The sequence below is a fragment of the Lactuca virosa genome, chromosome 5 (assembly GCF_052849685.1).
Source record: "Lactuca virosa cultivar CGN04683 chromosome 5, Lactuca_virosa_CGN04683_v6, whole genome shotgun sequence".
Classification (NCBI taxonomy): Eukaryota; Viridiplantae; Streptophyta; class Magnoliopsida; order Asterales; family Asteraceae; genus Lactuca; species Lactuca virosa.
The window spans coordinates 164,155,673-164,172,638 of record NC_136430.1 but is presented as its reverse complement, the minus strand read 5'-3'; positions in this window follow the sequence as shown (position 1 = coordinate 164,172,638).

Genomic DNA, 16,966 nt, shown 5'->3' with positions numbered 1-16,966 from the left:
TGTTAATCACAGATCAATGGAGCATGTGTGGTTAGCCGGTACATTGATTAGGTGGTTGTAACATTATGTGTACCAAGTTAATTTGCATGGTTATTCACTCCTTGTTTGTGATCCTCGGCATCACAGTCTCAAAACTGAAGGGCACAATCGAGATTTAAACATGCCATTGAATAGTTCAATGAATCTCAAAAGATCTAGGAGTTTCAATTCATTTAAAACCTAATGTTAAATTTCGTTTTTCATGGTGGAAATTGGTAAATTGTCGTTTACCTATCTTCAAATATTTTGTAGCTTGGATTACGGCATCCCTCTTCCAAGTTATAAAATATTGTGTTGGGACCTAGCCTTAATATTTCATATTGGGTGTTATATTAAGGACTTAAATCAACTAAACTTGAATTTCTCCCTCACAGATGTCTAGTTAGGACAACTATGGTCTTCCTTATCCTTTTGGATAAAGCTTTACTAATGAAGATGATATTCCAAATGGAGATCAATGTGAAAGATTAATCCCTTTGTTGTGCATTAATGGCCCTGGAAATCATACTTCACCTCCTCCACCTCCTCCAATTATTCCCCCTAACCCACAAGTTCTTGAAAAGTGCAAGGTCACTCAATCCCTATTAGCAAACAATCTCTATATGTGCTCACATCTTGGAGATGAAGTCTCATATTGACAAGCTGGGAGAGTTGGGTGTCGAAGTCTCAAGGAAGTTGACTATTGACTGGGTTTCTCAATCACTTTCCGAGTCATATAGTGAGTTCATTAAGGACTACTATGTGACAGACCACGACATAACCCTTAATGATCTTACCTATTTGCTTGTTGCTGCTGAAACAACAATGATTTGGAGCACTGGTAAAAAAAATTTGATTGGAAGATCTACTTCCCAAACTTTCATGGACATTGACAATGGAAACATTGGAAGTCCAGAAAAGTCTTCTCTTCCCAATCGAAAAGGGATCAGCTGTAGTCAACCCGGTTGACCAAATGGTAAAGAGAAAGGCTAAGTCTGAGATAGTCCCATGTACCATTACTAAAGAGTCCATATGTTTCTATTGCCAAAAGAAGGGGAATTGGTTGCGTAGCTGCCTTATTTACCTGTAAGTTCAGTAGGATGGTGAAAGTCAAAATTTTGACTATACTTCAGGTAAAGACCACTGTCCAACTGTATTAAGTTCCTATTTAGAGATTCTTAATACATGATGTGACTAGGTCGCATTCTGATGTTTTGTAGAATCGAAGAAATGAAAGGGAACTTAAAGGAAGAGTAAGCTGATTCTGATCGCGAAGATGGATTTCGTTCGCATGATTTGAAGATCAGAATTTTGAGCTGCTGCTTAAGAGTTATGATAGATTGCTTAGGAATAGATAACAACATTGTTTTCATATGTATTTGCATTGTAAGGATAAGTTTTTCCGCAATTTTAAAATAAAAGGAAATTTTTTTGATTTTATTTATTTTAAGTATCCTTACAATGGCATTTGTGAAAAATTGTTGTTTGATTCCATTGATAGCAATATTGGAAAATGGATTTGATTCTTTCGTTGTGGTAGTGTCATAATTTACCAAATAAGGAAAGATTCTCATTGATGGGTTTTCAGCATTCTAACACTCCTATGGTGTACATGCAACCCTAGAAACCTTGGATCTATGTTTGACTAAGATACATGCAAATAATTATTTTTCCAAGGTTCTTATCCTAACTAGCATGGCATGGGGTACTTGAATCAAATAAAACTAGTAGAATTACTTACCTTGTAGTAGTAGTTGATTGCTTGGAGTTTGAGAGCCTAGCACCAATAATGTGGATGCCTCAAATGGAAGTCACAAATCACCACAAACTTGGAAACTTGAGAGAATAGTCACAAACTTCTTGAAATCGGCCCTCTTAGTTTACACACATCAACTAGTGCAATTTCAAGAACGAAAGCGTCCTTTATATAGTATGGTGGATTAGGGTTACATCCATGTAAACCCTAATACCCATGTCTTTTCATTTCCATGAGATCCATGGGTTAAAGCTCCATGGAGTATCCATGGACTTTCCATGCAAGCCTAGCCCATTCCAAATAAGCATTAGCCCACACTATATAAATACAAGAGCCTATATTTAATTAGTCATACTTTTGATCTCTAAATTAATTATAGATCAACACTAATTAAATAATATGATTTTATATTAATATATTAGAACTTATAATATATTAATAAATCATAACTTATACTATTCTCAAAAGATTATCCGTAAATTGTTCGGGTGAAGTGCAACCCAAATATATTAATAAATCATAACTTATACTATTCTCAAAAGATTATCCGTAAATCATAACTTATACTATTCTGGAAGTCAAAACATGCAAAAAGAAATAATAGTAAACGATTGACAAGAGATAGCAACACTTTACTCATAAATAACAGCTTTTATTTATCATCAAATGTCAATTACATTTTACAAATTTCAAGATTATCTAACTACTAAAACTAATATCATCCTTCAGCCCTATGCTCCGAGCATGCTGGAGATGCTTAGCCCGAGTCAGTCCCTTCATGAGGGGATCTGCTGGGTTCTCATCCGATGATACCCTCTTTGCCACGAGGATTCCTTCTTCTATTCGATGTCTGATGAAGTGATATTTTCTGTTAATGTGTCTGGATCTCCCATGATCTCTTGGTTCCTTGGCTAAGGCAACCGCACTATTGCTGTCACAGAAAATCTCCATTGGCTCCTTTATAGCTGGTACAACTCCAAGGTCTCCGATGAAGTTCTTTAGCCATATAGCCTCCTTTGCTTCCTCGCTTGCTGCTATATACTCTGATTCACAAGTGGAATCAGCCACTGTCTCCTGCTTGGAACTTTTCCAAGTAATTGCCCCTCCGTTTAGAGTAAAGACCCAGCCCGACTGAGAGCGGAAATTATCCCTGTCAGTCTGAAAGCTAGCATCACTGTACCCTACAACTCTCAAGTCCTCACTGCCACCGAGGGTAAGGACCCAGTCCTTAGTCCTCCGTAGGTACTTGAGGATATTCTTTACCGCAGTCCAGTGTGCCTTGCCAGGGTTCCCCTGATACCTGCTAACCATGCTCAAAGCAAAGGCTACATCAGGTCGAGTACACGTCATAGCATACATGATCGATCCTACAGCTGAAGCATAAGGTATTCGACTCATTTCTGCTATCTCAGCCTCAGTACTAGGGCTTTGTGTCTTACTCAATCTGGCGTTACTCTGGATGGGTAACTCTCCTTTCTTGGAGTTATGCATGTTGAACCTTTTCAACACTTTGTCTACATAGGTGCTTTGACTAAGTCCAATTAGTCTTTTACTCCTGTTTCTCAAAATCCTTATCCCTAGGATATAGGCAGCTTCTCCAAGGTCCTTCATAGCGAAACACTTCCCAAGCCAGGACTTTACTTCCTGCAGGGTTGGGATGTCATTTCCTATGAGTAGTATGTCATCCACATACAGTAGCAAAAAGCTGACTATACTCCCACTAGCCTTGATATAGACACAAGATTCATCTTCACTCCTTGAAAAGAAAAATTCTTTGACTTTCTCATCAAAGCAAAGATTCCATCTGCGAGGTGCCTGTTTTAATCCATAAATGGATTTCTCGAGCTTACACACTCTACTGGGGTACTCTATACTGACAAAACCCTCTGGTGGAACGCCTCAGAGGTATAGATTCTTCAGTCGGCTCAACAGGAGTTTCCACCTCAGGTTGAGGGCTAGGGTTTGAGGTTCCTTCACCACTTGACTCTTGAATTTCCTCAAGGTCAATTTGCCTCCCACTGTCTCCTTGGCTCATGAATTCTCTCTCTCGAAAGAATCCTCTTCTTGCTACAAAGACCACATTATCACTGGGTCTGTAGAAGATGTAACCAAAGGATTTCTGTGGGTAGCAGATGAAAATACACCTTTCGCTTCGGGGTTCGAGCTTATCGTGGGTCTCGCGTCTCATGAAAGCCTCGCAACCCTAAATCTTGATGTGGTCTAGATTGGGAACTTTTCCAGTCCACACCTCGTGAGGTGTTTTGGCAACCTTCTTTGTAGGGACTAGATTAAGGATATGGGCGGCAGTCTCTAAGGCATACCCCCAAAATGAGATTGGTAGCGAAGCTCGACTCATTATGGAACGAACCATGTCCAACAAGGTCCGATTGCGCCTCTCAGCTACACCATTCAACTGTGGTGTCCTAGGAGGTGTCAATTGTGAGACAATCCCACATTCCTTAAGATAGTCAAGGAACTCAGTACTAAGATACTCACCACCACGATCGGATCGAAGCATCTTAATGTTCCTGCCCAACTGATTCTCCACTTCTTGCTTAAACTCTTTGAATTTCTCAAAGGTTTCTGACTTATGCTTGATTAGGTAGACATATCCATATCTACTAAAATCATCAGTAAAAGTCACATAGAACCGATTAGCATCTCTTGTGTCAGTTCTGAAGGGTCCACACACATCCGTGTGTATGAGGTCCAACAAACCTTCACCCCTAGCACAAGTGCCAGTAAAAGGTGACTTTGTCATTTTACCAAGCAAACAAGATTCACAACTATCATCTGACTTTAGGTCAAATGACTCCAAGACTCCATCCTTTTGGAGTTGGCCTATGCGTTTCTTGCTTACATGTCCAAGATGACAATGCCATAAGGATGCTTTATCTAAGCTAGTGGAAGAGTTAATACACAATACACTATTTCCTAGATTATCTACAACAGATACAGTTTCATACACGCCATCACAAGGTAATGCTTTAAAATAAAGAACATTATTAAAGAAAGCATCAATACTACCATTATTATTATCAAAATAAAAGGTAAAACCTTGTTTATATAATGCATGAAAGGAAATAACATTTCTTGCCATTTCTGGCGAATAATAACATTTATTCAAATCTAATGTAAACCCACTATTTAGCAATAAGGAATAAACTCCTATCTTGGTGACAGGTGAAGCTTTCCTGTTTCCCATGATCAAGTTTATCTTTCCCTGCTCCACATTCTCACTTCTTTTTAGTCCCTGCAAATCACAACATATGTGAATACCACAACCTGTATCAAGGACCCAAAACTTAGAATGAGGTGAGTTATTAGACAATATAGTGTATATACCTGCATGGTTGGGTTTTACTTTTCCATCCTTCAAATCTTGCTGGTACTTTGGGCAGTTTCGCTTCCAGTGCGACTTTTCATGGCAATAAAAGCATTCAGCCTCATTAGGGTTAGCAGAAGGAGTGACAAAACCTTTCTTGGTTTTGCTTGAAGAGGAGCCTTCAAGGGTCTTACCCTTGGTACCCTTAGAAGGGTTCTTTCTCTTCTTCCCTTTGCCATGCCCGATTGCCAAGACATTGGCCGCAGTTGGAGTAGGACTAGGAGTAGTAACAACCGACTTACCCTTTAGACCACTTTCGGCGGTCTTCAAGAGTCCTTGAAGTTTGCTGAGGGTGACTTCTTCCTTGTTCATGTGATATGTCATGCAGAATTGATCATAACACGTGGCAAGGAGTGCAAAATGATGTCTATTGCTAACTCCTCAGGGAAGTTCACATTCAGCTTCAGTAAACGGTTCACATACCTTTTCATTTTCTGCATGTGGCCCGTGATGGGTTCACCATCCTTCATTCGGGTTGTTATCATGGAGGAGATTATTTCATATCGCTCTTGACGAGCACTTTGATGGTAGCGGTCCATCAAGTCTTGGTGCATCTCAAAAGGATAATAGTCCTCATAGGACTTTTGGAGCTCGGCTGTCATGGTGGCCATCATGATGCATGCCACTTTTGTAGCATCTCTTTCATGTACCTCATATTCAGCAAGCTCTTCAGGGGTAGCAGTTGGCTCGGGTACCTTCAGCTCCTTGTCGAGAACATATTCTTTGTTCTCATACCGAGTGACCATCCTGATGTTTCTGATCCAATCTGTAAAGTTGGACCCATCAAAGATGACTCTCCCACAAAGATTCATGAGATATAAGGAGCTAGTAGGGTTTGAGCCAGAAGCATTGTTATTGGAAGACATCTGAAAAGAAGAGGGAATAGATTAGATTAGATATAGAGATAGTCCTTAACAAAACACCCAAATGTAATATTAAGGCTAGGACCCAACACAATATTTTATAACTTAGAAGAGGGATGCCGTAATCTAAGCTATAAGATATTTGAAGGTAGGTGAATGACGATTCACCAATTTCCACCATGAAAAACGAAATATTTAATTAGGTTTTAATTGGTTTAGAAACTCTTAGATTCTTTGAGATTCATTGAACTTTCTTCAATGGCATGTTTCAATCTCGAGTGTGCCCTTCAAGTTTTGTGACTGGGATGTCGAGGATCACAAAACAAGGTGTGAAGTAACCATGCAAATTACTTGGTACCCTTAATGTATTACCCCTCAATCGATGTGCCGGTTAACCACACACGCTCCATCGATACTATGATAAACATTAAGTCACCCTTTACCTACCTTGTTAAGTTCAAGTTAGTGTGCCGGTTAACCACACACACTCCACTAACGACTTAAACAAAGTGTAAAGTGTAATTTCATGGATTAGCACCTTATTCACATTTTCCTAAAATAACTAAGATTTGGAATTCAATAAAGTTTAGTTACTTTTGTATTATCATTATACTTTTAATGAGAATTTATAAGTCCTTGTCGTACCTGTTCGGCTAAGGACCCTCCACCGATCAAGGAAGCGGTGGGTGAGAGTGGACACCCATTAAGTTGCCATTTTATAGGCAACAACCTTATACCCCCCTTATAGACCTGCTTCGTGAATGAGGCGTACTAGCGGTAAGACGACTTGATCTTATACATATATAAATATTATTAAACTTATAATATTATAAAGTATAAGGGTTGAATTTTAACTTTTAAAATTCTAGGGGTTGGAACTAAAGTTTTTAATATGACTTTACATGTTCCAAAACTTGAGGGCAAGTTTTGTAAACTTTCAAAACTTTTCATTTCTCATAACTTATGAGTTAATGGTTATTAAAAATGAAGACTCTTCATATTTTTGTAACCTATGTGTTCTTTTAATGGTTATTTATAAATGTGACTTTTGGTTATCCATAACTTAAGAACTAGTTATGGATTCCATTAAAACACATAAAGATCAAGAATTAATCTAATCAATTATTAGCACATAATTTCTATGATCTTCTAAAATCATATGTTTATGAATGTTCATATCAAAAATTTCAAGAATCGTAAGTACATATACAAAACTTGAAATTTTGATACGAGCTTTTGAACAAAACTTCGATTTTCAAGTTTTTTTTTTTTTTTTTTTTTTTTTTTTTTTTTGCATCAAGTATCATATAAACAAACCAGTCTCTGATACCACTGATGGGTTTTCAGCATTCTAAAACTCCTATGGTGTACATGCAACCCTAGAAACCTTGGATCTATGTTTGACTAAGATACATGCAAATAATTATTTTTCCAAGGTTCTTATCCTAACTAGCATGGCATAGGGTACTTGAATCAAATAAAACTAGTAGAATTACTTACCTTGTAGTAGTAGTTGATTGCTTGGAGTTTGAGAGCCTAGTACCAATAATGTGGATGCCTCAAATGGAAGTCACAAATCACCACAAACTTGGAAACTTGAGAGAATAGTCACAAACTTCTTGAAATCGGCCCTCTTAGTTTACACACATCAACTAGTGCAATTTCAAGAACCAAAGCCTCCTTTATATAGTGTGGTGGATTAGGGTTACATCCATGTAAACCCTAATACCCATGTCTTTTCATTTCCATGAGATCCATGGGTTAAAGCTCCATGGAGTATCCATGGACTTTCCATGCAAGCCTAGCCCATTTCAAATAAGCATTAGCCCACACTATATAAATACAAGAGCCCATATTTAATTAGTCATACTTTTGATCTCTAAATTAATTCTAAATTAATTATAGATCAACACTAATTAAATAATATGATTTTATATTAATATATTAGAACTTATAATATATTAATAAATCATAACTTATACTATTCTCAAAAGATTATCCGTAAATTGTTCGGGTGAAGTGCAACCCAAATGGACCATGCCGGGTTGGGTCAAGTACATACCAAATATAGTTATGGACTTAGACACTATCTCCAACACTCATCACCCAAGTTTCAGTTGGATAGAAACTTGGAATCATGCAACTTGTATTGTATGATGAATGAGAATTTTCATCTTTGCGAAATTAAGACTAATTCCTTGTTCACATGTATATGTGAGTCAAGTGAAGGACTAGGGGATCGGGTACACTGGGTTGTGCGCTGATCAGGTCCACCACAAAGAACAATAAGGCTATTCGTCATGATTTACTAAAGTTTAGTAAATATGGTTATGCTTACAAGTTTAAGTGTAATTCTGAAACATTGGAAAAGTTTCAATGTATGGCAGGACGAATGAGAAGAATCAAATTAGGCAGAAAGATAGAAGTTTCTCCAATCTAAAAAGATGGGAGAGTACTTCAGTATCATGTTTTATGATCATATTAATGATTATGAAAAACCATATCACAATTGATCCTCTAAGGACATCTTAATGCATTTGTTTGACTAAGAAGAGGAATCATGAATTGTTGAAACGGTTAAATCAAAAGATGAATCATACTTCGTTCCAAAATTGAGTCTTAGAGTGACATAATGTTAAGAAGGTTTAAAACACATATCAAATGTAGAGTAAACTGTTTTCTACTCTTGTACATTTGAAATTGGTGAGTTGTGATGTTTTGGATAAAACAAAGACCAACTAGGTCCAATGGTGTGAAGTGCTTGTCTTGATAAGAATCCGCACTAACTCTTGAATATTTGCTTTGTCAAGGAATGGTTCTTGACAAGAGAATCCTATATGTCAAGAGGTCAGTGGGAGTCTTAAAGATCTTGTAGAGTCTCAAGAACTAATCGAGAATAAAACCTGTTGTTTATCACTAGCATACGACTTGAGGTTTATAACCTATCGTGTTGACATATTCTTGTTTCTATGCCCATTCCAGTTAAAGTTGTGTAACATCCCAAAATTCAAGATCAAAAATTTCATTTTAATTAAGTAATTATATAAAACCATCAGTATAAAAACATTCATATTAATATCTCATGTCAAAACCAAAGTGTCAATAATCAAAACATATTATCATAAAACCATATCAGAGTGTAATCCCAAAGATCTCATGTGCGGAAAACATAGTGTGACGCATTGCGATCAAGCCGACTCCTTTCCTTTGAAACGGAGTACCTGAAACCAAAACTGGAAACCGTAAGCACGAAGCTTAGTGAGTTCCCCCATCATACCACACACCATACACTATCATACTATTAGGCTATTCTAGGGTGCCTGACTACCCAGGTCAAGCCATTCTGGGTGCTTGACTTACCCAGGTCAAGCCATTCTGGGGTGCTTGACTTACTCGTCGGTCTATTTCGCCCGACTACCGGGGACTATTTCACCCCTATCACTACCACGTAATAATATAACACACATATACTGCCAGACAATTCTGGGGTGCCTGACTACCCAGGTCAAGCCATTCTGGGGTGCTGGAGTTACCCAGGTCAAGCCATTCTGGGTGCTTGACTTACCCGTCGGTCTATTTTGCCCGACTACCGGGGACTATTTCACCCCTATCACTACCACATAATAATATAACACACATATACTGCCAGGCAATTATGGGGTGCCTGACTACCCAGGTCATGCCATTCTGGGGTGCTGGACTTACCCAGGTCAAACCATTCTGGGGTGCTTGACTTACCCGTCGGTCTATTTCGCCCGACTACCAGGGACTATTTCACCCCTACCCCTACCACATAATATCATAGCATAAACATACTGTCAGGCAATTCTGGGGTGCACGGCCTATCCTTCACTCCTAAGGACCGAACTTGGGGACTATTCTCCCCTTACTACCACTATCACATATAACATATCATGCTAGTACAGAAACGTATCAGGTAGTAGCAACCCTAGATGAATATCACAAAGAAAATCATCTAACATACAACTCCTACTGGTGGGCCGACATTGTGGCCGTAGAACCACCGCTACTGGAAGGTAACTCACCTCACACTGCTGAAGTCCCGTAGACACAATCCCACACTGCTGAAGTCCCGCGGACTCAACCCCAGCTGCTGGATGACAGATTCCCGAACTGTCAATCACAAAAATAACAGCCAATTAATAATTGGGTTCCACTACATAACCATGAGTGCATTCTTTGGATAATTACTACATTACCCCAAGCTTGGCTTTATGCAAGCCCAAGGCCCAATCCATAGGCCCAAAGTCAACTAGGAAATCAAAGCCCAACACATGGCCCAATTTTCCAAATTGGGCCCACGCCTATACATGGTCTTATTCTATGGCCCACCATCATATAATCATTAAGGCCCAAACTATGGCCCATCTATGGCCCAATTTTCCAAATTAGGCCCAAACCCCTTAGATGGGCCTTACTGTAGGCCCATTAAATGATTCTAGTCCAATTGCTTGACTTTTGATGGCCCATTAATAACCCAATCATCAAGGCCCAATAAAGAGGCCCAAACAATAAACCCAAGTGAAATTAGGGTTTCACATAAAATGACGATTAGGGTTAAGTGTTTCTCACTTAACCTATTAAGGACTTAATCCTCAAAGGACTTAATCCATTAAGTCCAATATTGCCTAGATTAATCGTTGCCAATGATTATTATTTAATATCTCAAGTTATTAAATAATTCCCGTGTGTCCCGGTTAATTCCCCAAATTAGGGTTTTATTGGCATTAGGGTTTTCCAAACCCTAATTAGGGTTTCCACTCCAAATATTAGCCCATTTATCAATATGTTGGGCTTTTAGGTCAATTAGGGCTTTATTGGGCCTATTAGGCCCACTAGAATATCATTAATCCCATTAGGGTTTTATTGGGTCAATTAGGGTCCATTAGGGTTTTAGTCTCTTGTCCGAACATCCAAACCGAATCACAACATCAACGAGGCACACCGTCACCCGACACGGCGGCCGGTGGCGGCAGCCACCACCTCACGGTGGTGGTTAGGGTTCCTTTTTCATTATTCCAATTTATAATTACATTTTACAAACTCTAATCCCAAAATAAACACACTAAACAAACTAATCACACACATACAACCACCTTGTGGCGGCTGGCGGCGACAGATGGTGGCAGCCACCATCTCACGGTAGTGGCAGCAGGGTTTTCTTCAAATCTTCGACCATAAAATGATCCTCCAGACCTCACGAGTGAAACACACGCATACAAACATTGGATCACACTCACAGCCATCCATACACGGCGGCATGTGGCGCTTGGACGATATGGAGGCATCGGAACAACGGCTGGAGTGGCAGTGGTAGCGTAGCAGCAACACAGAATGGAGCGGAGAGGAGAGGAGATCCGTCGCCGGGAGCAGTGGAGGAAGAACCAAACGACAGCGGCAGCGGCCTCCGACTTCGTCGTCGTCGGTGGTGGTTGAGAAAACAACGACATTAGCCACGATGTCGAACTTCGATCCCTTTGCCGGAGTCATGATGGCAGTCGCTCGTTGGCTCACTAGAGTGTTACGGAGGCGACGCCGGAGGTGGGTGAAGGAGGGGTGGCGGCTGGTGTGGAGGGAGGCATATGGGGTGACGGCTGGAAGGGTTTAGCTAGGTTTAGGGTTTCATATTCTATATATACGAAGGGGTGACGGGTTCACACCCTGTGATCCATCTTCCCCATAATTACAACTTCAGTCCCTCCTTCCCCCTTCCTTTCAATATGAGGCCAATATTTACCATTTAAACCCTGAATCCATAAATATCTTTCATAATAAGTCCGGATTTACTAAACAACCCCTATCTTCTAAAATCTTTACAAAACTAATCCAGAATTTACAAAACCACCCCTTGTTTGACAAATTCTTTTCAATTAAGGTCCAGAATTTACCCTTCAGCCCTCAACTTCTAAATTTATGACAATTAGCCCCTCGAGACCATACTTTGATATATAATTATTTATTTTAGGGATACTATTCGTTCATTATTTTATATATTTATTTAATAAATAAATGGGTGTTACAACTCTCCCCCACTTAAATTAGATTTCGTCCTCGAAATCATTTCTTACCATTTCTTATACGCCAAACCACTCTAGTAACATGGTCACCGTCTTGGGCACACCCTAGCCTTCTCAGGGTAGCCGTGACCAATCTTCGTAAGCCCTAAAATCTGTAGGTGAACGAGTTCCTCGCAACAAGGTCACATGTACTCTGTCCGAAGTCTGCTGTCTCGAGATGGTCTGAATCCCTGACAGACGACTCATACCGAATGATCATCGTTGAAGAGTCTGTTTATCCCTCAACTGACTACTCAACTTCGGATAACCTGTGGTTCCCGCTAGAAAGCTGAGATCACAGACCCAATTATCCCTGCAAGTCATTTAGCATAACCCATACAATCTGGTATTCCGTCCGAACTTGCAACCTAGAACACAAATACTAATACTGCCCAAACGTTGAAATTACCCGAACACTGAACTGCCTGAAGCAGTATGTTGCCACATGACTGCTTTCTAAAATCTAACGAGACCTCCCTGGTCTCAACTCGTTCGCCAATCATCTGAAATATCGGGTTCCGGCCCGGCTGCGGAGCCAAAGGACTCCCACTTAGTCGCGTCACACGACTTCTGAACGGAATCCTCTCTGGAATTAGTTGCCACTAGTTATCATGCCAATGTGGCTCGAACAACCTTCTGATCTAACCGGTCGAGTCCATGCGTCGAATCCTGTCATCATCAAATCCAAGACTAAAAGTTTTTGCTACCTGACCAATGGTAGCCTGATCTCATACGTCCTTAAGCAGTCCATTGCTTCCCTGATCTCATAACTGTAGCGACGTTCTAACGGTCGTATCGCTGGCTCAACCAGATCTAATCCATTTGGGTAATTCCGTAAACCAATGCGTGGACTTACCACGTCATCACTGCTACACCCGAACTGGTGGGTACTACTGCTCCTTACGCGATCTAACAATGCGCTCATGCTATATACTAACCTAGTGAATGCTACAGCTACACCCGCAGTCTTACAACACTCTATCACTATCTGACCGCTAGTGAATGGTACGACTACCCCTGTAGTCTTACAATACTATAACACTATCCGACAACCTGGTGAATGCTACGGCTACACCCGCAGACTTACAACACCCCTCACACTATCTGCTGCTAGTGAATGATACGGCTACACCCGCAGACTTACAATACTCCTCACACTATCTGCTAACCTGGTGAATGCTACGGCTACACCCGCAGACTTACAACACCTTCCATGCTAACTGACTGTTAGTGAATGCTACGGCTACCCCCATAGTCTTACAACACTTTCCATATTGGGTCGAACACACACTCGACCTAACACACAAATGAACTTGAGTCCTAACTGGAGCTCTACCCTGGTTCCCGAAACCTGCTGTCTGAGAGTCTTGAAGGCTGCCTGCTACTCAGGCCCCCAGCGAAAGGCCACCGATTTCTTGGTCAGTCGGGTCAAAGGAACCGCAATCTCAGAGAAGTCCCGTATAAATCTCTGGTAATAAACCGCTAGACCCAGGAAACTCCGAATCTCAGTTGGAGACCTCGGAATCTCCCACTGCATCACGGCCTCTATCTTGGCCGGATTGACCAAAATACCCTTCTGGTTGACAAGGTGCCCAAGAGATTGCACCTCGTGCAACCAGAACTCACATTTGGAGAACTTTATAAAAAGTCTCTCCCCCACTTAGATCCGACTAAGTCTTCACTGTACGCGGGAATTGAAGGATTCCAATCCTTCTCGCTTTCTAGTATCCCACTGATGACAACCTGTGCTTACCAATGCTAGCGATAAATCACCGGTTTAACCTTGAGATCGCCCGTCCTCTGAAATCTTAAAGAGTACTCTTGAAATCTGGTCCAGTATGACACCTCAATCCATCACCCATGCTGACCCTAGAGGCCTTAATCTTAACTTGGGCTGACGAGTCCTCGTTCCCACTTCCAATCTCGCAGCACCATTGAACTCTAACCGAACACAACCCATGAGAAAATACAATTCTCTTGAACATCCAATGACCAACCACTTGTGCATCTGCTGCCTGCATCTGACACTATCCTCTGCCTGCTACCAATACCTTCCTGGCAGCAGTGGTTCTTTGAACTCCAAAGTTCATCCATAGACAATTGTCGACCATACCTAAACCATGATAGAATCACTGAACGCTGACTTCACTGGAGAACTATCGCTCTACTCCTGACCGAGTATCCTCTAAATAATACTCCCGCACAGATCCCAACAAAGATCCGGAATGATAACGGTACATGCGGAACCCACTTCGCAAGATGTGTCCCTCTGTGGGTTCCTCAAGGACCTTTCGGCATGCAGGATGGCATATATGATCCTTGATAACTCAACACTAGAAGAAAACCGACCCGAGATCTAACTTATCCAAATTCGCTCACAATTCCGAAACGATACGTATTCCCACTGTCCATCTAGCAGCAGTAGAAGACGACATACCCGCAACACTTGGAGGAATACTTATCACCTTCAACTGTCATGATCAACCCTGCCACACCTGTAGCAGCCTAAACCCTTGGAGTGACAAACTCCCTCGTGAACTTTCTCATACGCGTTGCACTGACTCCGACCCTGCTGGCCTTTCATCCGATGATCAGAAGTCATGGGTCTCTTCCTAGGACCCCTTTACTATACGCACCTGGCGCGAACCTCTGTTTCCAGGGTGCTTCAAATCGATCTCGCATCTGCAACTTCTTGGAAGTCATATGCTTCAGGGTCTAACACCCTATCACGCTCGCTAGCTCACTTGCCAATGGCTAAGCTGCAACAACTGGAACATCCTCTATCCCCAAACTGGGTCACAAACTCGGATTCTCCAAGACTCTCACCGATTCGAGTAGGGATCCTGTGCTTTCAGTAGTACGGGCCCAATACTACCTTCCACACCTATCCATACTTTCCTCAGCAATCCTCCTGGATCCTCCAAGTCACTTCCTCAACTGGTACACCCAAGTCTCACTGAGCCTCACTACTAACCCACCAAAACATACTCTAGGCTTTCCTAGGTTCCCGTACCCACCCAATCCTCAGCTGCTGAAAGATTCCCAGTAATGTCAACTAGCTACCTCATGAATATAGCCACATGCAACAGAGATAAGATAATCTTTCGAGTAATAGACCCATCCCTAGAACGGTTGGACTCAGACAAGAGCTACATAATAGGGTCAGATTTATCGCTCTGAGATTATCCAGCCTGTGCCACATGTGACTTAGCATATTCACTTAATAGTTAGCTCACATTACTAAAAGTCCCACAAAGCACAAAGCAAGCACCATTCAGAAAATGGAAACTCTAACCATCATATTCCAATCAAATCCTTCTATCCTCTAATCAGGAATTTGTACATGCAGTTCAAAGGCTCATACAATCAGGCATAACCTAAACAGGCTATCCAATCACTGACTTATCAGTACTAGCATGCAAGTCTACAAGCACATACAATAGGCATATAAGGCATCCTTCCTAGAACCTTAGCCCTAATCTAGCATGCAGTTCTCATAATCATATCATAACATAACATATCATAACATGTATGGGTATCTTGGGAAAAACTTACTTGAGCTCGGATGATTGCACGCATAACACACTTTGTTCTTTTCAAAGTTTTTTTCTCTTTCAAATTCTTTTCAAACTTCTTTTCATAAAATGATTTTATTTTTTTAAAATTTTCATACCAAGTCCTTAGTTTGAGTTCAGACACACGCGAGATTGTGTCCGAATCCCTCAAACCAAGGCTCTGATACCAACTTGTAACATCCCAAAATTCAAGACCAAAACTTTCGTTTTAATTAAGTAATTATATAAAACCATCAGTATAAAAACATTCATATTAATATCTCATGTCAAAACCAAAGTGTCAATAATCAAAACATATTATCATAAAACCATATCAGAGTGTAATCCCAAAGATCTCACGTGCAGAAAACATAGTGTGATGCGCTGCGATCAAGCCGACTCCTTTCGTTTGAAACCGAGTACCTGAAACCAAAACTATAAACCGTAAGCACGAAGCTTAGTGACTTCCCCCATCATACCACACACCATACACTATCATACTGTCAGGCTATTTTGGGGTGCCTGAATACCCAGGTCAAGCCATTCTGGGGTGCTTGACTTACCCAGGTCAAACCATTCTGGGGTGCTTGACTTACCTGTCGGTCTTGTTCGCCCGACTACCGGGGACTATTTCACCCCTATCACTACCACGTAATAATATAACACACATATACTGCCAGACAATTCTGGGGTGCCTGACTACCCAGGTCAAGCCATTCTGGGGTGCTGGACTTACCCAGGTCAAGCCATTCTGGGGTGCTTGACTTACCCGTTGGTCTATTTCGCCCGACTACCGGGGACTATTTCACCCCTATCACTACCACATAATAATATAACACACATATACTGCCAGACAATTCTGGGGTGCCTGACTACCCAGGTCAAGCCATTCTGGGGTGCTGGACTTACCCAGGTCAAACCATTCTGGGGTGCTTGACTTACCCGTCGGTCTATTTTGCCCGACTACCGGGGACTATTTCACCCCTACCACTACCACATAATATCATAGCATAAACATATTGTCATGCAATTCTGGGGTGCCCGACCTACCCTTCACTCCTAACGACCGAACTTGGGGACTATTCTCCCCCTACTACCACTATCACATATAACATATCATGCTAGCATATAAACGTATCAGGTAGTAGCAACCCTAGATGAATATCACAAAGACATTCATCTAACATACAACTCCTACTGGTGGGCCGGCATTGTGACCGTAGACCCACCGCTACTGGAAGGTAACTCACCTCACACTGCTGAAGTCCCGTAGACACAATCCCACACTGCTGAAGTCCCGCAGACTCAACCCC